This window comes from Acinonyx jubatus, chromosome F2 (assembly GCF_027475565.1).
Source record: "Acinonyx jubatus isolate Ajub_Pintada_27869175 chromosome F2, VMU_Ajub_asm_v1.0, whole genome shotgun sequence".
Taxonomy (NCBI): domain Eukaryota; kingdom Metazoa; phylum Chordata; class Mammalia; order Carnivora; family Felidae; genus Acinonyx; species Acinonyx jubatus.
Window position 1 is genome coordinate 69,522,841 of NC_069394.1, and position 26,805 is coordinate 69,549,645.

General features: G+C 39.9%; 1 long non-coding RNA gene across 3 annotated transcripts in view; it reads right to left on the reverse strand.

The window, feature by feature from the left end:
- Positions 1-14,193: 14,193 nt before the first annotated feature.
- Positions 14,194-26,805, reverse strand: part of LOC106973808 (uncharacterized) — a 46,637-nt gene continuing 34,025 nt past the window's right edge. For 2 of the 3 annotated variants that reach the window (XR_001430051.3, XR_008292467.1), the window contains 4 exons: positions 19,976-20,099; positions 17,743-17,871; positions 15,878-17,217; positions 14,194-15,434 (listed from right to left, as the gene is read on the reverse strand). This is a non-coding gene — a long non-coding RNA (uncharacterized LOC106973808). Of the gene's footprint in view, positions 15,435-15,877; positions 17,218-17,742; positions 17,872-19,975; positions 20,100-26,171; positions 26,343-26,805 lie in introns of all 3 variants that reach the window. The other variant, XR_008292466.1, reaches the window with a different exon arrangement.

Here is a 26,805-nt window from a genome sequence, read left to right on the forward strand (position 1 = left end):
CATCTTGGCCACCAAGGGAACGAGGGAATTAAGGGAATTCCCACCAAGGGGATTAAGGACTTACTGTGATGTTTCCTTATTGCAGTGTATACAGTTTGTGTGAGTGCGGTTTTGTGTATGGTACTCTAAAATAAGTAAGCAAGCATCACTTATTTGTAAAATTAAATAAATAAAAAACACCCACATAAGTTCAGCACAACCTACATCTTAAAGTCAGTTAACAAGAGGGGCGCCTGGGTGGCTCAGTCGGTTGGGCAGCCGACTTCGGCTCAGGTCATGATCTCGCGGTCCGTGAGTTCGAGCCCTGCGTCGGGCTCTGTGCTGACAGCTCAGAGCCTGGAGCCTGTTTCAGATTCTGTGTCTCCCTCTCTCTGACCCTCCCCCATTCATGCTCTGTCTGTCTCTGTCTCAGGGATAAATAAACGTTAAAAAAAAATTAAAAAAAAAAAGTCAGTTAACAAGGAAGTTTAAAAAGAATTTTCTACCTCATTGTGATTTACACTTCCTTGGTTTTCAAGGGTTTCTGAAAATGTAGGAAAATATAGGTGCCATTCTTACTGTACTTGTGATTTCATCATTAAGTAATATGATAAGGAAAAGGAATTGAGGCCATTAGCATAGGAAAAGGTGCAATGCACATTTAGGTAAAGAGAATGTGAATTGCTAATTATTATTCATATGATTCTAAGACTTATATTTAAACATTACTTGACTTACGTTGTGTGATATTATCAGGAAAATCTTCGCAATAAGTATTGAACGTATATTTTTTATTACTTTGATTTTTAACCTTTGGGAAAGACTTTTCAGTATGAAGAAATTGTGAATGCATGCCAAAGCAATAAAAAATGAGGATTCAAAAGACTGCCTTAAAAAACTCGTATCTAAATACCCACAGTACATATAATACGGCTTCTTTGTTTTTAAATGACTTAGTTTTAAATCCTTACCCAAGGTAAAGCAACGGCAATGGAGGTTTGAGCTCAACCAGAAAAATACAGCTATTCTTTGTCTGACCCCTGCTGTTGGCAGGAAGTCGGTGTGGAGTCTGAAATAGCACAAGAAAAACTTGGCAGTTTGTTTTACTACGTGATGTTTTGTTTCATTCAAAACAAGAAAAAAATGTGTTCCTGCATAAAATAATTCATCCTCACTAAACCATACACTTAGTAAAGAAACAGAAACCTGGAAAGAACCCTAGATATTTTCAAAGGCAGCCTCTGCATCTAATAGAACAAAAATTCGAGAAAGACTATTTTCAGGACTATGGAACACCATTTGGGTTGGTTTCTGTGGTCCCAGTTACTTTTCCCTCACTCCACTGGTCTTGAATCTGGTCTAGCAGTGCAGGAAAATAATCTTGGGGTTTTCAAACCTTCCCCCACGACCCTACCACCCCAAACAGCATCACCACCATCACCAAGATAAACAATAACATCTACCACAACCACCCCCCCACCTTCCCAAGAAACGGGTGCTCTCTCTCTTCCCGGAGGCTATGAAGACAAATAGATGTGACTCAAGCAAGTGAAAGGCAGATGGACGCAGAATTCTAGCTTTCATTGCCCAAGCCTAGTTCATACTTTTCTGCTTTCCTTACAGCAAATTGAAGTAATTGCTTAATAATTGCTCCCCACCAACCACGATTTACACGGCTTTCCTTTTTGACATAGAGTTCCTTATGATTCAACCAGTTAATTTTCTTCAGCATTTTCTCTGCCTGTGGATAATCCCTTCATGTAGCTGGAAGTCCTCTGAAGGCTTGCAAGGAATGTCAAACCACGTGACCTTATCAACCAGTCCGTTATATTTTTCCTTCTAGCTTCAACAACAGAAAAGGAAAACAGATTGTGTTGCTTTTGTTGGCTTGTTTGTTTGGTTGTGACTTTGTTATTTTCTTCTGTATGACCTATAGCATATGCCCCTTCGTACTTCGTACCACCCTCCATTCAATCCCCAAATCTGCACTCTGAACACACCCTTTATTCAAATAGTCATCCCCTCTTTACTGAGTACAGAACTCGGCCAGTTCATAGATGTTTTCCCAAAGGTATTTATCTAGTTTTACATCTTCAAATAACTCAACTTTGTTTCCAAATTAATAAGAGCATTTGTCCTAATTAATTTCTCTAATTCTAAACCAGGAAATTATCCCTCAGGTGTTTTAAGATGCTTTAGACAAGACATGACCTTTCGGGTTGGTTGTGTAGCAGATGTCAATGTATCTAGTGTCCCAATTACACTCATTTCTTTCCTTGGGAATACTGCTAAATGGCTCAAAGAAGGTCATGCTTGAAGATTGGGTAATTATTCATGTCTACTCTCAGGTGCCTCTGTCTCCTAGACTGAATATTTGGAATATAAAAACTCTTTTTAGAGATAATGAAAACTACTTTTAATAAAACTCTTCAAATATTTTGCAGGACATATGTACATTTAAGTTATTTTCTATGTTTCAAGGTCTGCTGGAATCAAAAGCAGTGAATACATGCTAAGAGTAATCAGCTGTGAGTGGACCTACTTATGTATGTAATCATGAAGCACGGTGGATCCTGACATCACTGTCCCTGTCTCCACAAACTGTCATCCCTCCTGTCCAGCCAACTGGGTTTCCTAATCCCAGCTTGCTTTCCAAGCCCTTGGTCCACCCCTCCCCCCCATCAATGTTGTGAGCTCCTCCAATAGTATACTGATAAATCTCTTTTTTTGCTAAAAGATTTCTGTTGATTGCATCCAAAAACCCTACCTGATATAGACATTATTTCTAAAGGGTGAGTTGTAGACAATGGGCTCTGAAGGAAATAGATCCTTCTTTGTTTGCATGGAAAAAAAGCCCAGATCTAGGAAACAAGCCTCTCTTCAGCAACCACAGCAAAGAATTATAATCATTGTTCAATCTCTAGATGTTAATTATTTCATAAACAAAGCGTTCCTTGATAAAGAGAAGACTGGATACTCTTCAAGAAGAACTCTGCATTAAATCCATTAAGTGTTATATATTTTGAATAGATGTCCTTGAAAATTGTCAGAATTCCCACATTGACTCCTTGATCCGTATTATCATGGTAGAAAGGGCCAAATGGAAGTCTCCAGAACTCCTTGTTCCTAACAGTTATATACTCCCATGATAATCATAAGGATAAGAACAACATTAACAACATAAAAATTTACAGGTGGTGATTTTTCTCATATCTTCTGTTTAATTCTCTAGTATAATAACACCAAAGATGGATGACATCGAATTATCGTAAATTTAATCAGGTGATGACAGAAATGAAAGCTGATATTTCAGATTTTATCTCACTGAAGCAAATCTACACAGACCCTGGCACTTGGTGTACAGCATTTTATCTGGCAAACGTTCTCTTTTCTTTTTCACTGAATATAGAAGTTTCGAAAGTTTTCTTTCACCCGACAAGGGCAACAGTAAACCATTATAGACAGCTTCTAAGATACAATTAATTCCACAGGATCTTTGGATCTTTGCACTGTTACATAGAACATAACACTAGCCTCCTACGTTGGTAACATTAAGCTGATGGGACTTGGGATATGTATAGTAGCAGGAATCCTAGATGCCTTACGGATGCTGGGAGTATAGAATAAATCCACATGATACAAGAAGTAGCCATCTCATTTATATTTTAATCTAGGGCAGTAGTTGTCAACTGGGGGTGATTCTCCCCCACTTCTGGGGGACATTTGTCACACGGAGAGAAACAGTGCTACTATCATCTCATGTATAGAGGCCAGAAATGCTGCTAAGCATCTTATAATGCACCAGACAGCCCCCCCCAACAAGAATTACCTGACCCCAAATGCCAGTGGTGCCAGGATTAAAAAACCCTGATGTAGCATGCAGACCACCCTCTCCCCTCAAAGTAAAAGAAAGTGCACATGAGGTTTCTTCTTAGGATAAAAAAATATTTTAAAATTTTTTCACATTTATTTATTTTTGAGAGAAAGAGCCGGAGCGTGAGCAGGGGAGGGGCAAAGACAGAGGGAGACACAGAATCTGACACAGACTTCAGGCTCTGAGCTGTTAGCACAGAGCCTGATGCAGGGTTCCAACTCAGGAGCGGTGAGATCATGACCTGAGCTGAAGTCAGACATTTAACTGACTGAGCTACCCATACACCCCTAGGATAAAAAATATTTTAAAATGAGAGCATGGTATCGGACACACTGGGTGGCTCAGTGGATGAAATGCCTGACTTCAGCTCAGGTCATGATCTCATGGTTCATGGGTTCAAAACCTGCTTTGGGCTCTATGCTGACAGCTCAGAGTCTGGAGCCTGCTTCGGATTCTGTGTCTCCCTCTCTCTCTGACCTTCTCCTGCTGGTGCTCTGTCTCTCTCTCAAAAATAAGTAAACATTTAAAAAAAATTTTTTTTAATTAAAAAAATGAGATCATGGTGATGATTGTAAAATTCCAAGTTTACTAAAATCCATTGAATTGATAACTCAAAATGAGTGAATATTATGGCATATAAATTATACTTCAAAAAGTTATTTACTTAGGAGCACCTGGGTGGCTCAGTAGGTTAGGCGTCTGACTTCGGCTCAGGTCATGATGTCACTCTTCGTGGGTTCGAGCCCCGCATTGGGCTCTGTGCTAACAGCTCAGAGCCTGGAGCCTGCTTCAGATTCTGTGTCTCTCTCTCTGTCTGCTCCTCCCTCGCTCGTGCTCTGTCTCTCTCTGTCATTCAGAAATAAGTAAACGTTAAAAAAAAAAAAATTAAGTTATTTACTTAAAAGAAAACAGGAAATGAAATGTTATACTTCAGGCTCCTTCACATTAAGGAAACTATGATCTTTTGGGATTTTAAAGATAGCAAAACTGTGGGGAATAAGCTTAGGAAATCCCTGAGCCCGCACCAAGGGGCATAAAGAATTAGAAAACCACAGAATGAACACACCCAAATTTGGGTAAACAAGATTAAGGCTAAAGGCCCCCAGGATAGGACAAAGGTATTGGAATAGGAAATCTCAGGATGAAAACATCCAAGATTAGGTAAATAAGAGTAGGTATTCAGGGCAGAAATGCCCCCCAATTTAGTAGAATAGCAGAATGCTGCTTTCACATGAAGGAAGGACCAAATTAGATAAACAGATAAACAGGGCTAGAGACCACAGGAGGGTGAAGTTACCCAGAGCAGAGCTAATTAGCAAAACAAAGGTGCCTTGTTGACCCTGAGGTAGCATGCCCTGTCTTTCTCATCCCCTAAGTCAGTTTAGGTAAACAGAGGTGGTGCCTCATGTCTGCTGTAAACAACCTTCCACCCCACAGCCCAGTGCCAAGACTGTTTTGTATTGACCCAAACCCCTAACACCGTGTATCTCCCAAAGCCCTTTCCCTTACGCCCATGAGTTAATGTTCATGGTTTCGTTGTCTCTTTGCGCACACCCATCATGCTTGTGAGCCTTCTGATCCTAATAAAAACAGAGCAAGGACCCTTACTTGGGGCTCTTGTCTCCTCCCAGACATTAGCCTCTTCCTCATTTTAATCCTGCGTCCTGTGTCCTGCTCTCTTGCTGGACAGGAGAGAACTCCAGACCCAGAGTCTATGACCCAAAACATATGCTGGCCTCAAAAATTTGAGTGGGCCCAGAGCAAAAGAAGAAATGTATCTGGTCCAAATTGCAGTGAAAGTTGACACTCCATTTTCATTCTAATTCTCCATCCTAACTCAGCAGATACAAAATCACCTAAATTCTCCATAGAAATCACAAAGTTATACAGAGCCTATGACAGGCACCAATAATATTTGTCCTCTAAGACTGTGTTTCAAGCACCGCCAGGTTTCAGCAAATAATTAGTCTTTTGAGAGTAGTTCATGGCTTGACGATTTGCTTCGGTGGATATCAAATGACCATCCACTGGATCGTAAATAATTTATAGCCAAGATGTTCACCATGAACTGCACATTAATGGATCCATCTTGCCCTAAAGTTGAACACGCTCAGCAACACTCCATCAGGTAATAGGGTGGCACGTGGAACCGTGTCTAGGCAGACACAGAAGCCAGCAATCAATTGTAACAGAGACAGCTGACCTGTACGACAGTGCTTTGCCCCTTTTCATGACCTGAATTTGTCAATTGGAAGTAGCAGTCCACCCCCCCAACAAGGGCAAGGCATAACTAATGGCACCAAGGTATAACTCACAAGTGGAATATGAATGAAAATGATGCGTGTGACTCTTCTGAGCCAAAGAATTTTAAAAAGCAGATGTGCCTTCTTTCAATTTCCCTAAGACTGGCTGGAAACAGAGGGTTATGTAGCATTGTGGGGTAGTGGACTGTATGATTGGAAGGAGGCTGGAACTCTGAATTGCCAAATGTAGGAAAGCCACTCACCAGCCAAGAACAGACACACTAGATTGTTATGTGACTGATAAATACACTTTGTGGTGTTAAACCCCTGAAATCTGAGTTTGGATTTTCAGCAGAAACAGATCAGTTGTCTGTATACATTTAGCATGTTCTTAAATACCCATTCTAACCAGACTTCCTTCTCTGCCACCCACTTCTGATATCCTCCTCAGGAATTCTCCACTGTGGTATTTAATGGCATAGAGATAGTATTTTAGCATGGCATAATACTGGCATAGAGATTGTGTTTTAGCAGCCTGAGCAAAGACAATTCCTCTCCTCTTTCCCCAACCTTTCGATATATGATGTATTGCAAGTAGTTAATGTCACAGTTTTTTGTTTTTTTTAATCTTGTCCGTAATCACTGGTAATCATCATGGCATCTCTCAGACCTGCCTGCAGGATCGGACTAGACTTTGGGTCATCTCCCTTTAGTTGTATGAGAAGCAGTCTCACTCTGTTTCGTGGAAGTAGTTTTATTTTAAAGCATAAATACATAAAGGTGGTGTGTATGGATGCTGGGGGGCGGGGGGGCAAAGGTGAAGTCTAAAGTTGGCATTGGTCAGTTTTGGGCTCTCTCGCACCCAAGCACCCAGTTCTGCCAGCATCCCTAACTTCTCTGGGGAACTTTTCACTATAGAGGCTGGGAAAGAAGTAGCCACTTACCATTGTAGAAACCCGAGCTGCTGGTTCCCCACCTGTCTGGCCTTGTGGCAAATTGTATTCTGTGGGTGAAACTGAAGTGACTGAAGCAAGGGGGGAGTAGCTGGGAGTCTGATTCATTAAGTTGGCACATGCTGTATGAATGAGACTATACAGCATACTGTTAGGTCTTCCTATTCTTTGTCCAACATTTCTCATTCAAACTGAGTTTCTGGTATCTACTAATACATTCCTTTTTTTTTTTTTTTTTTAATTTTTTGGCTTAAGATATCTAGAACTTGTGTTTACCGTTTTCAACAAAGAATCCTAACACAATGATTGTTTCTTCACTGACAATGTAAAGATTGATCACATTTAAAATAAAGTGGTCTAAAATGTTTGTTTTTTGTTTTGTTTTTGTTTTTTTAGATTTACACACAGTTTTAGCACTTTCTTAGTCTTCATTCTTTCTTGCATCTCAGAGTTTCATCTAGGACCATTTTCATGTAGTACAGGTCTGCTGGCACAATCTATTTTCTGGATACTTTTAAGATTGTTTCACCTTAGGGGTGCCTGGGTGGCTCAGTCGGTTGAGTGTCTGACTTTGGCTCAGGTCATTATCTCCCAGTTTGTGAGTTTGAGCCTCACATAGGGCTTGCTGCTGTCAGTGTGGAACCCACTTCGGATCCTCTGTCCCTCTCTCTCTGCCCCTCCCCAGCTCGTGCTCTCTCTCAAAGCTGAAACATTAAAAAAAAAAAAAAAGACTGTTTCACCTTATTTTCTTATCATTTTATTATGGTGTGGCTTCACGTTTGTTTGTTTGTTTTATTCTACTTAGGGTTTGGGGGTTTGTTGTTTGTTAATTCATGGATTGATTTTAAAAATTGCTGCCTATTATCTTTTCTCTCCTCTCTTTCTGGGACCCATGTTTAAACTTTCTCTCTCTATTCTATACATCTCTTACCTTCTTTTCTGTATTTCAATGTTTTTAAAATTTCTGTATACTTCATTCTGGATAATTTCTTGTAATCTACCTTCCAGTTCATTCATTCTGTTTTCTGCTCTGCCTACTCTGCTGTTAACCTGTCCACTGAGTTCTTGATTCCATTTTCAAATGTACTGTCACTGTTTATACCTTTCTATCATTTGTACATATTTTCAAGCATTACTTTTATATATCTAAGCATAGAAGGCATTATTGTTTTATAATATGCATCTAATAATTCCTATATTTGAAATTTGGAGGGATTATTACTTCATTTATGCAGATTATTACTCATAGCGTCTGATTCTTTGTACAGCTGGATACCTCTAACTATGTCATAGCATAGCATTTTTAAATTTTATTTTTAGAAATAATTTGAGTCCTAGGATAAGATATCTTCCTCCCAGACGTTTTGTTGGGTTTTTTGTCTGTTTTGTTTTTTGTTTTGTTTTTTTGTTTCTTTGTTTATTTTCCTTGCCAGCAACCAAGAGGCTTACACTTTAGAAGTAGCATAAGTTGAAAGACCGAGATTCTCATAATGAAGACTAGAACCATAAGTCAGGGTGAGGGATGTTTTATTTCTGGCTCACTGTTACCCTGTTACCCAGCCCTTCAAAAACCTGGTTTAATGTGTATGTGCCTAGAGTGGGGAGGAAGGAAAGTAGGTTATCTGATTCCCCACCAGAAGTGCCCTGTAATTGACTTCTATTCCACCATCATGAGAAAATTTCATCTCTGTTCGCAAAAAAAAGTAACTTTGAGTAGTGAGCTTATCTCTGGGTTCTTCTTTTCTCTAGTAATTTCTCCCAATCTGATTAGTTCTTACAATGGTGTAAATAGATGTTTTTCATATTTCTTCTACTTTTGGGGGGATTATTGTAGGTGCGTTAGTCCCAAGTACCAACAAACCTTTCTCTCACTTTTTGACTCTATTGTTGCATACTGTATACAGCTGATCATTCCATAATCTCATCTTTATTTTCTTTTTGCGTTTCATTTCAAAGTTCTTTGTGGAGAAAATAAAACTTTATGTTTGTTTAATTGTGTTTTAAAAATCAGGTCAAATAAAGTAGATAATGGACTAGATTAAACATTTCACTATCAATATATAATAGTATGAATTTGGGTAAATATTCAAGCCAATTGCATCTATGCCTAAAAACATTCTAGCATCAAGTGTCTGCTTTACATATGTATATGTGGTCAATGGGGGAAAATGAAAATATATACACTATGACATTAATGCTAGTTATCTCTGTACTGTGGATTGAGTGAAATTAATTTTTTCTCACACTTTTCTATGCAATAAACCTAATCAGGGAAAAAGCAAATACTGTTTTTGGTATGAAATGTCATTGTTGCAACTAGTGAAACATGCCCAAGGATATGAAGAAAATTATCATCTCCTGCCTATATAGCCGACAGGGAAATGGAAAGATAGATGGACAGACGGACAGAGACAGAAAGGTAGGAAATGGCAACCTCAAATGTGTACTCCCATAAGGAATTTGGAGGAAAGATGACTTTCCCATCTAATCTGAGGCTCTAGGCAATCCATGATACATTGCTTTTGGTTGAAAGACTTTTCCTTCAATGCATAGTGTGGAATTACCTGCTTTGTAATTATGGCAGAAAAAAAAATGTATCCTTAGCCTTCCTTGAGTAATCACTCATTATTCTCAACTTGGATTTAAAAGAGTTTTATTGCTAGTAATGAAATCATGAGTGTGTCTGTAATATAAACACTATGGAGGGATTTCATATATTCATTCTGTGATTTTCTTGTGTAGATTGATTTCAAGTTTACATATTTTTTTACTGAAGTAGAGTTGACACACAATGTTAACAATAATTTCAGGTGTAGCAGAAACAGACCCATAATTACAGAGAACAAACTGGTGGTTACCAGAGGAGAGGATGGGCAAAATGGAAGAAGGGGACTGGGAGATACAGGCTTCCAGTTATGGAATGAATATCTCACAGGAATAGAAGGTACATCATAGGGAATAGAGTCAGTGGTGTTGTAATAGTGTTGTATGGTGACAGGTAGTAGCTACACTTGTGGTGAGCATAAGTTCAAAAAGAATTCCAAAGTCTCTTGCAAAATATCTTAGGGTGTGTGTGTGTGTGTGTGTGTGTGTGTGTGTGTGTGTGTGTTAATTTAAATTCAAGCTGGTTAACATATAGGGTAATCTTGTCTTCAGGAGTAGAACCCAATGGTTTATCCCTTATATATAACACCCAGTGCTTATCCCAGAAAGTGCCCTCCTTAATGCTCATCACCCATTTAACCCATCCCCCACTCACCTCCCCTCCAGCAACCGAATCTTTTTGTTTAAAGACATGACTTCTGGGAAAATGGAAAGGACTTTGCTAGCCAACCAGGAAAGATGAGGCAATGAATACAAAGTTGGAGGAGCTTTGAACTACATAATGTTCTTTGCACCGGGAGTGCCACTTGGTGCACAGTGGGTAATGGGATTCTGGTGTGGAGCAGAGTGAAAGGGATGTGTGTCTGCAGTAACTTATCTTAAAGAGGTCAGGAGAGAACTAGGGATATTCCTCAATTTCTTCACTCTTCCCAAAGTAAAAAACGTACTTTGTAAAATCTGTATTTCTAATCAACTTTATGGAGATATAACTTACATTCAATAAAATACACTCATTATAAGCATACAAAGAGTTTAGAAAATGAATTTATGTTTACACGCACAAACAAGACTTGAACATTTCTAGCACCCCAAAGTTCCTTGTGGCCCTTGCAATCCATACCCTCCTACCCCACTGATCTGTTTTCTGTTATTATGGATTCGATTGCAAATTAAATTTAAATACTGAATGATAAATAAGTAAGTTGTACAAAGTCAGTTCTGCTGAAGGCTGGTGGAAATGTCTTGCCACTCATTTAGGAAACCAATTCTGATGTTCTGAAATCACCCTAGGGGCACCTGGGTGGCTCAGTCAGTTAAGCGTCTGACTCTTGGTTTCAGCTCAGGTCAAGATCTTACAATTTGTGAGTTCGAGCCTCATGTTGGGCTCTATGCAAAAGCAAAATCAGCGCAAAGCCTGATTGGAATTCTCTCTCTCCCTCTCTCCTTCTGCCCCTTCCACACTCGCTATCTCTCTCCAAATACAATAAAATCGCCCTCATAAACATGCCTTTTTGAATACACTCTGTATCAGTGCTACTATTCTAGGGTTACTACTCCATTTCAAGGTGCATATAGGATTTATAATCAGAGGCTTCAAAACTTTTATAGCAGTTTGAGATCACCATGTCATCTAACGGCATAATCATTTTTCCTAGATGTTTAATTTTACTGGATTTTATATGAGTATTGGTCGACAATAGGGTGGGAACTTGGAAATAAAAGCTGGTACTTCCCCAGACAAGCAGAGAAGGGCTGCACACGTGCACCCTGAATCCGCCCCACCTTCAAGAGTTTAGTTGTCCTCCTTCTGTTCTTTGCCTCATGGCTTTTAGGCTTTAAAAAGATACGCACTGAATCTAGTGCAGGAAATGTAGGAGTATTTGTCAAGATGTTTTTAAATACATATATAGAGAAAGACATCCTAAGGAACTCATCTAGACTTAAACCAAAACAAGTGTCCAAGTAGGAAAAAACGTCCCTCATAAAAAAAGATTAAAAAGCCGAGGAAATTGCTGCTGCCCATTAGTTGATTTAAGCTAATGGTGTAAAGTAGCCATTAGTTCAACTAATGGTAATGGACCTTCTGATGAGTGATTTAGTGAAAGTGTCCCAGATGCTTCCATTCTGCAAAAGGCTCAGAAGAGGTTCAAAAAAAAGTGTTTATTTTCTGAATTGATGGTGAACAGATCTTTGAAGCAAAAGCAAAAATAAAGATACTCTTTAACGACGATAAATAATAAATTATTCTTAAAATCTCTAATATGCTGTGTCTTATAAAATTATTTACTAACAATAATATTGGCAAGTGCGTATAGCGTGTATTATATGCCAGGCACAGCGTAAAATATTGGACATACAGTATTTCATCTAACCTTCGTATCAATTCTATGAGGTAACCACCATTATCACCTTTGTACATGAGAAGAAACTGAAAATAAAGAGATGCAGTGACTTGGCCAGCATCACACAAGTAATTAGTGGCCAAGCTGAGTGTTAAGCCAGGTGAAGTGGCATTTCTGTGTTTGCTGTCTTTGCTGTTAAGAAGCTTAACCTTCACCACAGAAGCCATTAAATGAGGGAGCTGGGGTGGGGGGGGAAGGTAAATCAATGCTCTATCTGAGGCATTTTCATACAAGCTTGTTATATAATTTAATAAGTTAAGGCATTAAGCATTAACATCTTTTCCTTTCCTAGGATATTTTCCCAGTGGCTTTTGCCAGTCATGCTGGGATTATATAATGCCTTAACAATAACTGAAAATTTGAAGAAAAAAACAGACCCCCAACCAATTGGCTTTTTAATTGGGTTAAACAACTATTAAATACTTAAATAATCATCTGCTTTGAGTGCTATTATGGTCTACTTTGAGAATGGCACAAAGTCCAATCCCAAAAAAAAAAAAAGTTTCATACGAGACTTCTGGTAGAGCATGGTGCCAGTTCAATGATTGAAGTGTTTCTCTTATTTTACATCTGTCTGAATCCAAGCAACACGTGCCCTCTATGCATGCGTTAGAAGGACATCTGGTTTATGTCTCACCACATTAATATAAAATGACTCTGAGTTTTGGTCATATTACAGAAATTCTGTGACTTGAATTTTGAGTCTCGAAGATTTTGAGGGAGTGGAGAACATTGGAAGGATTCCGTTTTTTCATGATATTTCCACTAAAATGGGACCGATTGCTTCTGCAAATGACTTAAGTGAGACGTTTAGCTTCTTGACATCGTATATATATGCGTATTCATTTTCTATCCATCAAAGACTAGACTCAAAAGTATCATTCAGATATACCACCCACCAAGAAAGTAAATCTCCACAGAGTTTTCCATAAAGACAAATGCCTCCCATGCAAATTCCCATCTGGATTTCCCTTAAAGTTAAAGCAATCAGTTGATAAAAGAAAAATATGAAACTATGTCACCCTTCTGAGGTTAATGCACAGGCTAATGTGTAAGTCCTTTTATATCTATCACAAATATAGTAGAGATGCAGATTTTAAATTAGAAAGTAAACGTGCAGGCTAAAAAAAGATAAACTGAAAAGTGCATTTAGTTCATTTAAAGAGCATCATTAGACATGTACCATATACTGTAATAAAAGTATATCATTGTTTTCCACAAAAAGATTTTCTGTTTGAAAAATGGCAGAGCATAAAATGCAAATTTCAAAACATTTATGCCTGAAAGCATGATACATGTCCCTGGCGAAGGCGACAGAAGAATTTCTGTACGTCAAATTAGTGACAGATTAGTTCCATAAACATTTTAATCCTCTGACAAGATTGCTCCTAGTTACATACACCAAAAGAAGTGAAAGCAGGCATTCAAACAGAAATTTGTGCAGTGTTCATAACAGCAGTACTTACAATAGCCAAAAGGTAGAAGCAATCCAAATGCCCAATAGATGATGAATGGATAAACAAAAGTGGTAGATCCCCGTAATGGAATATTATTCGGTTATAAGAAGGAATGAAATACTGATGCATGTTGCAACCTGAATGCACCTTGAAAAAGATCATGTGGAATGGAAGCAACCAGTCATAAAAGGTCACCTATTGAATAACTGCATTTCTCTGAAGTGTCCAGAATAGGAAAATCTATAGGGATAAAAGTTCCATGGTTACCAGAGCCTGGGAGAAAGAGTATATGGAGAGTGATGATTAATGGATATGAGGTTTCTATTGGGGCTGATGAAAATGTTCTGATATTAGGTAGTGGTGATCACTGCACAAATCTTTAATATATCATATATTACATATACTAAATATGAATAAAGTAATACACAAATTTTATACTTTAAGTAGGTGAATTTGATGGTGTGTGAAATATATGTAAATAAAGCTATTATTTAAAATGTGGCACACAGGGGCGCCTGGGTGGCTCAGTCAGTTAAGCACCTGACTTCGGCTCAGGTCATGATTTCACTGTTCGTGAGTTCGAGCTGTCAGCGCAGACCTTGCTTTGGATCCTCTGTCTCCCCCTCTTTCTGCCCCTCCCCTGCTCATGTGCGCACGTGCACACACTCTCTCTCTCTCTCTCTCTCTCTCTCTCTCTCTCTCTCTCAGATAAACATTTTTTAAAAAAACAACAAAAAATAAAGTGTAGCATACATAAATATTTCCACCTGATTCTTTATAATCCTTATATTCTTGAATAACCTATATCCCTCTTTACCGCCATATGTTTGCATCCCTCCCGCAAAGGAGCAGATAAGTTTAAACTACAGTATCTTCAAAGAAAGCATTGTAACATCCTAACATGAAAGCATTAACCATATAACCATCCCGATGCATCAGGTGTATAATAGTATGCCAGTTAAGGGCTATCCATTGTTCTGAATAGATGGTCTACAGCTCCAAGTCACCCAAGAAAGAGGTCCTCAAAGGAGAGTTCAAAAACCATCGACTGAAGAGACAGATGTAAAATGCAGGAGTCCTGACTGCCTAATGTGTTTTATACCTCCAGGGATATTGAAAGAGAGGTTTTACTTTTACCCTCAGCAATTTAAAAGACCTTGTTAAGGTACAGTCTCCATAGAAACCTCAACTTCACACTCTGCTCTCAGCCTCTGTGCCTTGGAAGAATATCCTCTTAGACACATGCTAATGTTGTCCATGGGATGAATGGCTTTTCCTATGTTGTGAAAAAATTCTTGAATCACAGCAAACTCTTTATTCCTGTTCTCAAGACACAAGTTTTAAAAGAAAACTTTTAATTTGAGCAGTAAAGAATCTGTATATTTTCTGAGCGGGAAAGATTTGTTTTGTTTTGTTTTCTAATTAAAACTCTGAACATCTAAGCGTCAGCACAGTGTGGTTGGTACTTAGATGTCAGAGTATCGGAGTTATAATCCTCATTATCGTTAGAAAAAAACTCAGCAGAGGCTCTCAAACCTCCTCAGCCTCAGTTTTCTGTCTTGTGAAACTGAGGAGTTGAACTTGAAGTTTTCTTAGATTCTTCATCCATTAAATATTTTATGTCCCTGCAAATTAAAAAAAAAAAAAAACAATGAAAAACAAAAAACTCAAATTCTGGACCATTCTGGCACTAGAGTGTAATATCCCAGTGTTAAATGGACCAGAGCACTGGAACAAGGCCTTGCCTACATAAGACTTCTATCCGTGTCATCAGGACTGCAAAGGTCTGGTTGTATGGAATATGTCAGGCTTCCCCCGAAGTTTCTCTTCCATCCATAAGGGTCGAGACAAACGACACACACCTCCTCTTCCAGCAGAGATTACAAGTGGAAAAGGGCTCTTCTCCTGTAGACCTCATAGCCCTTATCAGGGATAAAGAGAGAGAGCTCCTGAAATGCACTGTTCTATCACTAACGCACACTCTGCCTTGATTCTGGATAACCAAACTCCTCATGCCTTCTTTTCCCTCCTTGCTAGTCAACACTAAAAGCCCTAGGCTTCCTGTCATTCCTCATCCATCTTCCAGTCCCCAGCCCTGTGAGACCACATGGTCCCTTTTCTTCTTCCTTTTCCCGACCTCTCTCCCCCTCTAACTCCAGAAGCCCTTCCACTGTGCCCTTCAAAGCTCATCATCCATTATTAGCAAAGTCCTGCATGTTGTCAGCCTCGTTCCTAAATGTTCCTTTCACCTTCTTTGTAGAACAAAAGCCCAAATCTCATGAAGATACTGCTTCCCCGTAACACTTTCAAGAAACACTTTCTCCTACTGTCCTTGTACTGTTCAACTTGGAGATGGGGTAGATACCTTTCTTCTTCCTCCTTTCCACTTTTAGACCATTCTCCTTCTCTTTTCTCCGAAACCTGCCAGCTTTGAAGATCATGTCATAAGAGGATAACACTTGTAACTCTTCATTGTTGCTGTCACTGCTGGACCCTTCTTTACCCTACACATCTCAGTGTCTCTAGTTCCTACATCACTATCATCCTCCCTTAGGATTGAGATTCTCTCCTGACTTAATTCTCGGAAATTTCCATTTATAACCCCCTGGTCTCTCAGCCTTTTGATCTTCCGTCCACGGCGACCACACCCACCCACTGGGTCGCATCCAGTCCCTCCCATGGTGATACCCTAGGTCTGTCTTTACCAGTAACTACAGAACGGGACAGCGGGTTCTGCTCAGCCCTCAGTCTGCAGCCCCCATTAAATGAGGATTGAGCAACTCTGGTCATCAGTAAAAACCTTACAGCAACACCAGGGAATAAATGCCCAGGAACTTGCAGACACTAATCTGGCCAAACGACTTCTACTTGAAAAGTAAAAGATGGAGGGCCTTTTTGTTCCACATGAAGGAGCCCACGTGAATATGAATATCAATGCCTATTTGTATTATTTACAGCACTGTTCTCTTAAGATAATAAAATACATGACTGTAGTATCTACCCACATTTTCCACAGGGTCACTTAAAGAAATCAGCAACCAAAAATAAGTAAGTAAATAAACAAATAAGGCAGAAGGAATACGAGATCCCAATGTAAACAAATAAAAATAGATAAAGGTTGCAGCTTCCCTAGTAAAGTCAACTCCAGAACATTGTGCTTTAGATTTACTTTTGTAAACAGTCTATATGGCATTGACTTAGTGTGCTACCCTAAGGTAAAGTTATGATTTTTTTTAGCTTAGTTTAATTTCAATTCTGAATGCAAGTCATTATCAAAATGCAAGGGATTTCGTTTACCCAGGCAAAAGAGCACTATTCACTAATTACAGACTTAATGTTAAATTAGATCCTCTTTCTCTGCAGCAGCAAAGTAATCAGATGAGAATCCCTTGCCTCTATTAAACATTTACATTAGAACTGCCTCGTTACTCCAGGATTTGTTTGGGTAGCACTATCAGAGGTTCTGAAAGGCTGTGGAAAACGCACTTGGTATTTCGTAGGAGATAGGTACCCACTTAGGGCAATCCTGACGTTACAGCAGGGTACGTGAGTGCACGGGTAGATCAAGAAACGTACCAGGTGCTTCTCAATGTAATTCAGCACAGTGGATCATCTGAGCACCCGTAATGAAGGTGTTTATTCTCCATCTGCCTCAGGAAAATATTGCAAAGGGCGTTCAGTAATCTTTGATACATCCACAATTAACTGTTATGGAAACAGAAGGTTATTTAAATTATTATAATCTGAGTTTTAATCTCATTTTAAAAAGCAAGAAATCCATTTAGGTTTCCATCGTGCCCGCTGACAGTACATTTTCTAAGACTTCTTTATACAACACAAGGCATGAGATTTGAGAGACTATGAGGTTTTTTGCTTGCTTTAAACCCTGGTGGTTCACAGTTGAGTGGGTGGCACCCTGCCAGCCATTTCTGCTTAACAAAGGAGTGAACATAGCCCGCTCTGTTTTCTGTATTCCATCCCATGCGGGCATACTTGAAGGGGTAATTGTGGGCCAGACAAGCGACAGATGGCATGTTTGCACCAATGAGATGTGCTCGTGCAGGAGGTTCCTTCCTCACAGTCAGACCCAGGAAATGGGTCACGGCTCCATCTACATATGAGATTGCTCCAGGAGTACAGACAGACGTAGGGCACAGTTGCTCAGATGGACTGGCTTGGCATTAACTCTTGAGTTTGGCAAAGGTCAGGGATGACCCACATTTGACTTACCATAGTTCTGAGTAATCACTGGACATTTCCTTTCTCTAGGAGATGTCCCAGAACCTTATTAAAACTATTTCCCACTGGAACCAAGAACGCCCAGCACTGACTTTTCCGTTGTTTGAAGTCAGATTACTCCTGAAAAAAGAAAAATTAAGTTGATTTCTGGAAGGATGAAATCCTCCCTTACAAGTAGTTTTGGGGGAAATCTGAGAATGGAATCCTGCTTTGCTTCCAACTCCCCCGACTGTTTTGTTGGCTTTCTACTACAATCCCTCCCATCCTCTGACCTGCTGTATCTCTTCCCTTCCTACCCGACCTGCATACTGTTCTCCTGATTTTATAGGTAAGAAAGAAAAAATTCCTTAAAGACAGCAACTGGTATTAGTTACCATCATATCCCCAGTATCTAGCACAATGCCAATAATATAATAGATGCCTAATAAATGCCTATTGAATAAATTTTGAAAGGCTTATAGGATGATGAGAAAATAAGAATTAGGACTGTCTGTGTGGCATAATGTATATCCCCAAAAGAGAGAAGGCATGTTTAGACAAAAACTCCATGTGTTAGATTGTTCTAATGATGGTCCCCAATGAATCATACTTCTTCCATGACCACACTCCTTTGCGACATCGTTGTAGCTGCTCTTCCTGTCAAAAGGTAGAGTGTATTTCTCTATCACCCCCTCCTTGAATCTGGCTTTGTAAGTTTTTGACCAACAGAGCATAAGGTAAGATACATTCTGTCAATTACTAAGTGGAGTCCTTAAAACATTTGGCAAATTCTGATCCTGCTTTCTTGGAAGACTGAAGCCAATATATTGGGAAGAATCTGGGTGTAGCCTATTAGGGCACGAGCGGCCATATGGAAGAGAACCAAGCCGCCCTAGTCAACAGCCATCGCCACTGCCAGACATGTGAGTGAGGCCCCAGTCAAGCCACTCACAATCAGAAAAGGAACCACCTATGTTGCACAGCAGCAAAATCATGAGAAATAATCAGTGGTACTCTCCTGGGAGTCAGTTGTCCAGCAACAGATCGCTGAAAGGCTCCATGCTGGCCAGGCTGTAAGTACCTCTCCTCCCACCACCAATGCTTGAACCCTGTGCTGCTCTCTCACAAGACTACAGCTACTCTCTAGGGGCGCCTGGGTGGCTCAGTCGGTAAAGCGTCCGACCTCGGCTCAGGTCATGATCTCACGGTTCGTGAGTTGGAGCCCTGCATTTTTCTCTGTGCGGACGGCTTGGAGCCTGGAGCCTGCTTCAGGCTGTGTCTCCCTCTGTCTCTGTTCCTCCCCCGCTTGCTCTCTCTCTCTCTCTCTCTCTCTCTCTCTGTCTCTCAAAAATAAATAAAGATTAAAGACTATAGCTACTCTCTCAGGCTCAGGGTATTTCTCAGGCTTCCCCAGCCAGCCACTGCTCAGAAGCCACTTGCTTTAACCCATTTTCCTAAGCGTCTATATCTTTGCCTCATACCTGGATCTCCCCTTTTTTCTAGCTCCCTCTGACAAATAGGTTGGTTGGGTGGTCTATTTGATTTTCATTTGAAATTCTTCCCCATGAACCCACTAGTTTGTTCACCCACCTTGGGTTGATGCAGTACAGCCCACAGAGGACCAACCTTCTTCACATCCACCCATTTCTCATTGAATCTGACCAGATTCCTGGGACACACAATGCCCAGGACTACTGCTTCTTTGGACCAGTAGTTCAACTGGGGATATTTTAAAGAAAAAACAAATGTGGAAAATGATAATTCACATAATGGAAAAATATTATGGAACATTATCTTGAACACAAAGCTATTCCCTCTCTCTGTATTCCATTAGGGCTTTTACTATTTGTAGTAAGTTCTTAGACTTAATATCCGCAAAGTCTCTACAGTGTCTTCCAGGAAGTTCTTAACCAATTCATTTCATTGTTATTTATTATCCCAGGAGTATCCGTGTCTGTTTACTTGGTTCTGTGTGCTCTTTGCAAGGTGAATGTCCTTTCACCTGGGTCTAGAGTCTTCTTCTGTGGGCACAATCTTTTCTCATTAATTTTCTATATACTTTGGAAATATTAGTCATTTCACGTTCTTTTTTAGTGGGAACTTTCATTATCTGGTTGGGGTCCCAGATAAAAATGACAATGAAACCCTTCCAGAATTCCAAAGTTCCAGAGTTAGTGTGACCACTAAGCTGCCCCAGGGGGCTGCTGTCACGTGGGTTTCTGTTTCTCAGTCATGATCACTGCACCTGCAGAGTTAGCCACTGTGCCCATGGCAGTCTGCCATGGCAAATGGCAGCAGATTTCACTCTTCTGCTCTTCCCTGGTCACCAGCGTCCTCTCCAGGCCATGGGCTCCCTCCTGAATATTCACCTGCAAACAAGATCAAGATTTAGGCTCTGAACTGAACATTAGCCTTTCCATTTAGTCTTACCTATTGACTGCCACTCTCCAGAAGTGACAGAGGCTGAAAGCTTTCTTAGAAAAAAAAAAAAAAAGTGAGTCACTCAGTGGCAATGATCTTCCTTTAGAGACATCATACCTCTGTGTCAACAACAAAGGACAGGGCATGGCTCAATGTCCACCAAATTTAAGTGCATCTGGTAGAGGGCATATTGCTTTTTAATTTAAATTTTAACATTTTATATCATAACGTTAATGTAAAATAATTCTTAGGAAGGCACTAGCAGGGATATGCCACAGGGATGGTTCAAGTATAACCTTATATTTACTTGGCTCTAGAATTTTAATGTTCTGTGAAAAGAGTATTTCTGATCATTTTAAAATGAGGGCCACATAGGGGCACCTGGGTGGCTCGGCCGGTTGAGTGTCCAACTTCAGCTCAGGTCTGATCTTGCAGCTCATGAGTTCGAGCCCTACATTGGGCTCTCTGCTCTCAGTGCAGAGCCCGCTTCGGGTCCTCTGTCTCCCTCTCTCTCTGCCCCTTCCCTTCTCCCTCTCCTCCTCTCCCCCACCTCCGCCACCTCCCTTCCCCTTTCCCCTGCACGCTCTACCAAAAATAAATAAATATTACCCAAAAAATATTTGTTTCATAAATAAATAAAATGAGAGCCACACAGAAGAGGAATAGGTGGGAGAAAATGAAAAGAGCAGTTTCTGCCCTTCTCACCATCCCAAGACCAAACCAGAGGAAGATGCCATGATCTGTAGCCTGTCTGATGCCCACATTTGATCAGACCTCCTATAAGGAGGGGACACTGAGAAAATGTACTAGAGAAAGTGCAGCAAAAAGTCCCACCTAAACAGACAGACACGGAGCATCTGTCCCCAGAGCAAGGGCTCCCATCCTCAGGGATTTTGACATTTGCTGGGGAACCAAGGGTGTGGTAGAGTGAAAACTGCATGCATTTTAGATCTGACAGATTTGGAGGCCTAATCCAGACTTTGCTGCTATCTCAGTTCCCATTCGGGGCCGTGTCCTCATATTTACAATGTTGCCTTGCAGTGTGTTGTGAGAATGAGGATAAAAATGTAAGTAAAGTATGACATACGGGAGATGTTATTGCATCTATAAATAATACTATGAACTAATCAGGTTGCAGTGAATGTAATTCACAAAACTAAGATACATCCTTTAATGATTTCTCTATAGCTTTTTTCTTTTTTTTAGTTCTTTCAGGCTGCTGGGATATTTTTCTATCATACCTGCTTACCCAGCTTAGTTTATCAAAAAAGAAGTAGCCCAAACAAACTACACCATTATGTCACTCCAAAGCCCACTTCCATGAAAAAGCACCTGAATTCCTTGTTCTCCAAGATTCCACTTTGTTCACAATAGTGCCCCAAGGACCCCAAGCCTCCATACCCAGGGTCCACAACTGGTCCTAAAGATGCATTAAGGACCAGACTATTCTGTGCTAAAACTACACCCAGGGATCACTATGACCCCAGATTCTGAAGACTATTCCAGAGCCTTCCCGAATGTCTGCAGCTGAAATCGTAACGATGGCATTAACAACCACCACTGCATACTGAGTGCTATGTGTCAGGCATTGTAGTAAACGTTCTATGTTCACCATCAACTCTTATCCTCATAATAACTTATGAAGTATTGTTACCCTCATTTTACAGACAGATCATTTAAGGCTTAGACGGGTTAAACCACCCAAGATCACACGACTGGATAGCGTTAGAGCCAGGATTCAAATCCAGGCCTCTCATGCACATTATATGTGTGTTTCAAACTTTTTCCTCAGCAGCAAATGCTTTTTATCTGAATATTACTCAGATCTCTAATAAATAAACCTTGCAGACCCAGTTGGTGTTGGTTTAACTAGTGCATGGATGCTAAGAGATCCCCACAGAGCCCTGAGGTCTGTGGAACAAAGTGAAAATCATTCACGCACTAAGCTGCCTGCAAATGGTGTGCAGGAAAGTACTTTGATGAGGATCGAGTACCACAAAGTTCGTCAGGACCAATCTGAAGGAATGGAAACGGAAGTGCTGCCATGTTGGGAAGCCGGGTAGCCTGGATGGTCTCCCTGCTGTTTGCCTGCTCCCCTCCCCTTCCATTGCTCCATTTCTACTGATAGCAGAAGACCCCTTCACCTAGCTTCCGAAGAGAGAAAAAAAAAGTGTGGGTCATCCACCTTCCCCTAGTTTGGCTACTGGAGAAGAGACTGTCAAAGAGAGGATCAGGACTAAGAAATTCTCCCAAAGAGTCGTTTTGGCCTTGGCTGGGCACCTACACATGCCCCTCCCCCAGGGTCCCTGTGACGGTCTGTCCCAGCAGAATCACCGCCCAGGAATGGGCCGGCGTGTCCCGCCCCTCACCTGCGTTTTTTCAACTTTGCAGGTGCAGCACCAACCTCATACCGACTCTGTTCACGCCAACCTGGGTGGACACTGCTGATCTTTTACTTGACACCTGTCACCCATGTGTCTGGGCAGAGTCTATTTCAACTTCTGCTCCCACTTCCGTTGCTTTTCTCAACGTCGGCCTCGTGGACTTTAATGTGGGAAATGGTCATTTTCTCAAAAGCTGGAATTTTCAGATTACCTTTGAGAACTGTCGGTTACTGAAAGAGGCTTTGATTCTCAGCGCTGGCCCAGAGGAGTTAGCTCTGTTTATTTGATGAACGCATAAAAAGGCCCTTCTCCATGGTCTGTTAATTAGATATGTTTCGGTGGTTACTTTATCGAACTGGGTTGGCACTCACCGTTCTCAGTCTAGGGAAGCTGCTGCCCCTTCATCCTGTGAGTGACAGTCTTTGGAAAACAGTGATTAAATGGTGCAAGCTCTAATAGTTCATGTGCACACTTGTAATTTTTTTATAATTGCTTTCTTAAGGTGATCTAAACAAATTACAGGTAAGAGAGGTACAGCTCTGCAGAGAAAGGAATCTAGAATGAGTTCACAGTCATGCCTCATGCGATACATACATTATAACCCCCTTCTCTAGTATTCCCCCCGCTAAAGCCAGCAAGTGCCAATGTTTCAGATTTACTCAAACTGGAAGATGTAGAGAGGAAATATGTGCAAACACAAGATACACAAATTTTAAAATTCTACTCTTTATCAGTGTCATACAGTTTAAGATAGACTATCTCTGGCTCATTACTAGGGTCTTTTTCTTAACTTTTAAGCAATTATCTCCTGGGAAATATCAGGATTCATTTAAAAATCTTTTTCATGTACCCTAGCTGAGAATCCTTCCAAGACGTTCTGCTCTGCCTACCTGTAATCCACCTCTGCTCTGCAAACAACCGTGACTGCTGGCTTGAAAAATAAGCACCAACTTGGATTCTAAAGTAGCCAAGTGATTTCTTCATCAAGAAACATAAACTGAAAAGGGAAATATCAAACCCATTAAAATTGAACAGAACTTTAAAAATATTATTTTACTTATAGAAAGGAAAAATTCTGCGTTGGAGTAAGAGAACTATTTTAGCAAGATGAATATATGTATATATTTGTAAAGAATTTAGTAGAACCCTAAAATAAGAATCCAGAGGCAAGTATTCCTATCGAGAATTTACTATACGTTTCACTTAGGATCTTTGCCATACTTTAACATATGGGTCTCCTATCACATTTAAAAAATTATTTGAGACATAAAATTGAAGATAAAATACATTTGCATCTACATGAATTCTAGAAAGAACAAATCTAATCCACAGTGCTGGCAAGCAGGTCAGTGATTGCCTGGGTAGGGGAATGGGGGTAGGGAATAGTTGAGGAGGAGCCCAAGTGCATTTGGAGGGTGATAAATGTTCTATGTCTTGACTGCAGGGGAGTAGTTTCATGGGTACATACATTGGTCAAAACCTACTGAATCATTCACTTAAAATGTGATTTTTTTTATTGAATATACATTACCTTCCATAAACATGAAAAAAAACCCCAAAGGTATGCACATTTCAAACATATACACTTAATATATAATAAATACAACAAAATATATATTGTATATATTCAATGTATAGTTTTATCTTGTTGTATTTATTATATATTTCTTTAAAAACATATATATATATAGATATATATAGATATAGATATAGATATACATATTTAAACCAAGGATATGTCTAACTTAATTTTGAAAACCATATATAAAAATCTTCCTATGTCCCCAAATTCTTCATATTTATTGTTTTCATGTCTTTATCTTTTTCTGCCATGCTCCATTACTGACCTCTACTGAGCATTAAGTGGATTTTACAAGAAAATGTATTATAAATCCTTAATAGGTATCCTTTCTACCAGTTATACTGGTTACTGTTTCTCAGCAATACTTATATTTAACAAAACTATTGCATCTAAATGATATATTTCCATGAGAATGGCTGGTGGAGCTATCTGCAGGGTCAGAATCATCATATGCTCACTGGAGGGGCTCAGTGGACTTAAAACTTACTTGCCATGGGCTGCGGTCTACTGAAATCATTCTCTCATCTTTTTCCAATGAGCTTTAAATTGTTTTATTATACTTTTAAAATATATCTCCTGTCTTCAAAAATACCGGATCTGTATTAGTTTCCTATTGCTGTTGTAACAAATTACCACAACGTTGATGGCTCAAAACATTTACAGTTCTGGAGGTCAGAGGTCAGAAATGATTTCACAGGGCTAAAATCCACACGTTGGCAGGGCCATCTTCCTTTGTGGAAGCTCTAGGGGAGAATCTGTCTTTGCCTTCTCCAACTTCTAGAGGCCACCTGGCTTATGGCCCCTGTTCAAAGTGCCCCACTCCAACCTCTCTTCCACGACCGCACCTCCCACTCTGACATTCCCACCTGGCTCTTATAAGGACCCGTGTGATTGCACTGGGCCCATCTAGATAATCCAGAATGATCACCCTGTCTCAAGATCCTTAACTTAATCACATCTGCAAAGTCCCTTTCTCCATGGAAGGTAACATACTCACAGGTTTGGGGGATTGGGAAATAAACATCTTTGGGAGATCATTCCACCTAGCACAGTATCCAAAATCTGCTGCATGAGATCTCTCCTTTTTAAAAACAAGATGGACTTACAACAAAAAGCAAACAACCCAATTTAAAAATGAGTAAAGGATTCGAATAGACATTTCTCCCAAGAAGATATGCAGAGGACCAAACAAGCACATGAAAAGATGCTCAGAGTCAGTAATCATTAGTGAAATGCAAATCAAAGCCACAATGAGACATCGTTTCATACCCACCAGGGTGACTATTTTTTTAAAAAATGGAAACTAATAAATGTGGACAAAGATGTGGTGAAATTGGAACCCTCTTATTTTGCTGGTGGGAAGATATGGGGTGCGTGCAGCCTCTGTGCAAAACAGTTTGATGATTTCTCAACAAGTTAAATACAAAATTACCCTATGACCCAGCAATTATACTCCTGGACATATGCCTAAGAGAATCGAAAACAGGTGTTCAAACAAAAACCTGTATGATGTTCATAACAGCACGACTCACAACAGCCAAAAGAGGGAAGCAATCCAAACATCCATCAGTGCATGAATGGATAATCAAATGTTGTACATGCACACAATAGGATATTATTCAGTTATTCAGTCATAAAAAGGAGTGGAGTACTTACAAATGTTGCAATATGGACGAACCTTGAAAACATTACACTAAGTGAAAGAAGCCACTCCCTAAAGGCCACGTAGTGCATATGATTCCATGTATTTGAAATATCCAGAATAAGCAAAATCCAAGGAGACAGAAAGAAGCTTAGCGGTTTGCCAAGGGAGGGGGAGTTACTACTTAATCGGTAAGGGATTTCCAATTGGGGTGGTAAAAATTCTGGAACTCGAGAGTAGCAATGGTTGCACGACGTTATGAATGAGTTTTATGCCACTGAAGTATACATTTAAAACTCATTAAAATGGTAAATTATACATTTTGTGTATTTTACTACAGTTTCTAAAAACTATGTAGAATTGTTTCTTAATTCGTGTCTTTCAAAATTTCTTTTCATAAGCACTTTCATACCTGTATCTCATGGTTCTCGCACACTTCAAACCGTTCAAGCTCTGAGTCAGTTTTTTCTCCACATGTAAGCAGCAGAGTTGCCTCAGCAACCTATGGGTGGGGTACTCAGGTGTAAAATGGGCTGTTTGCAGCTTCCAGATTTTCACACGAGAAGGGTTTCAAGTCTGACTCCTGTAGTGACACCAAGGTTATTTTCCACAGTGAGTCATTGCATTAGAGACATTCTAATGCAACCTCCCAAATCATCAGCAATGTCGCTATTGGATGAATCAGTGATTTTTTTAAGGATTGAGAAAGACCAAGATCATTTTTAAAGAGTCTTTCTTTCTCAGACACAAGCCACCATTCTGAGCTGACCTTGGAGGGGAATTACCAGTCCGGCGAGTTGCACGCAAAATGTTTACACAGTGCTTCCTTCAGGATGCAGAGAAAAGTTGCTCCTTGAAAACCTAGCCTTTTATCTATAAGCAAAGTTCATAGATTATAAAACTACAATTACACTTTAATAAGGAGTGGATAAAATTGGGTTCTGTGGAAGATGTGCAGCTGAAAATAATGTTATATTTTGTATTAATTTGCCTTTTTGTGCTTGTGTAAATCCAGCTGGCACAATGGGCCTCCTGAGCATTTAACT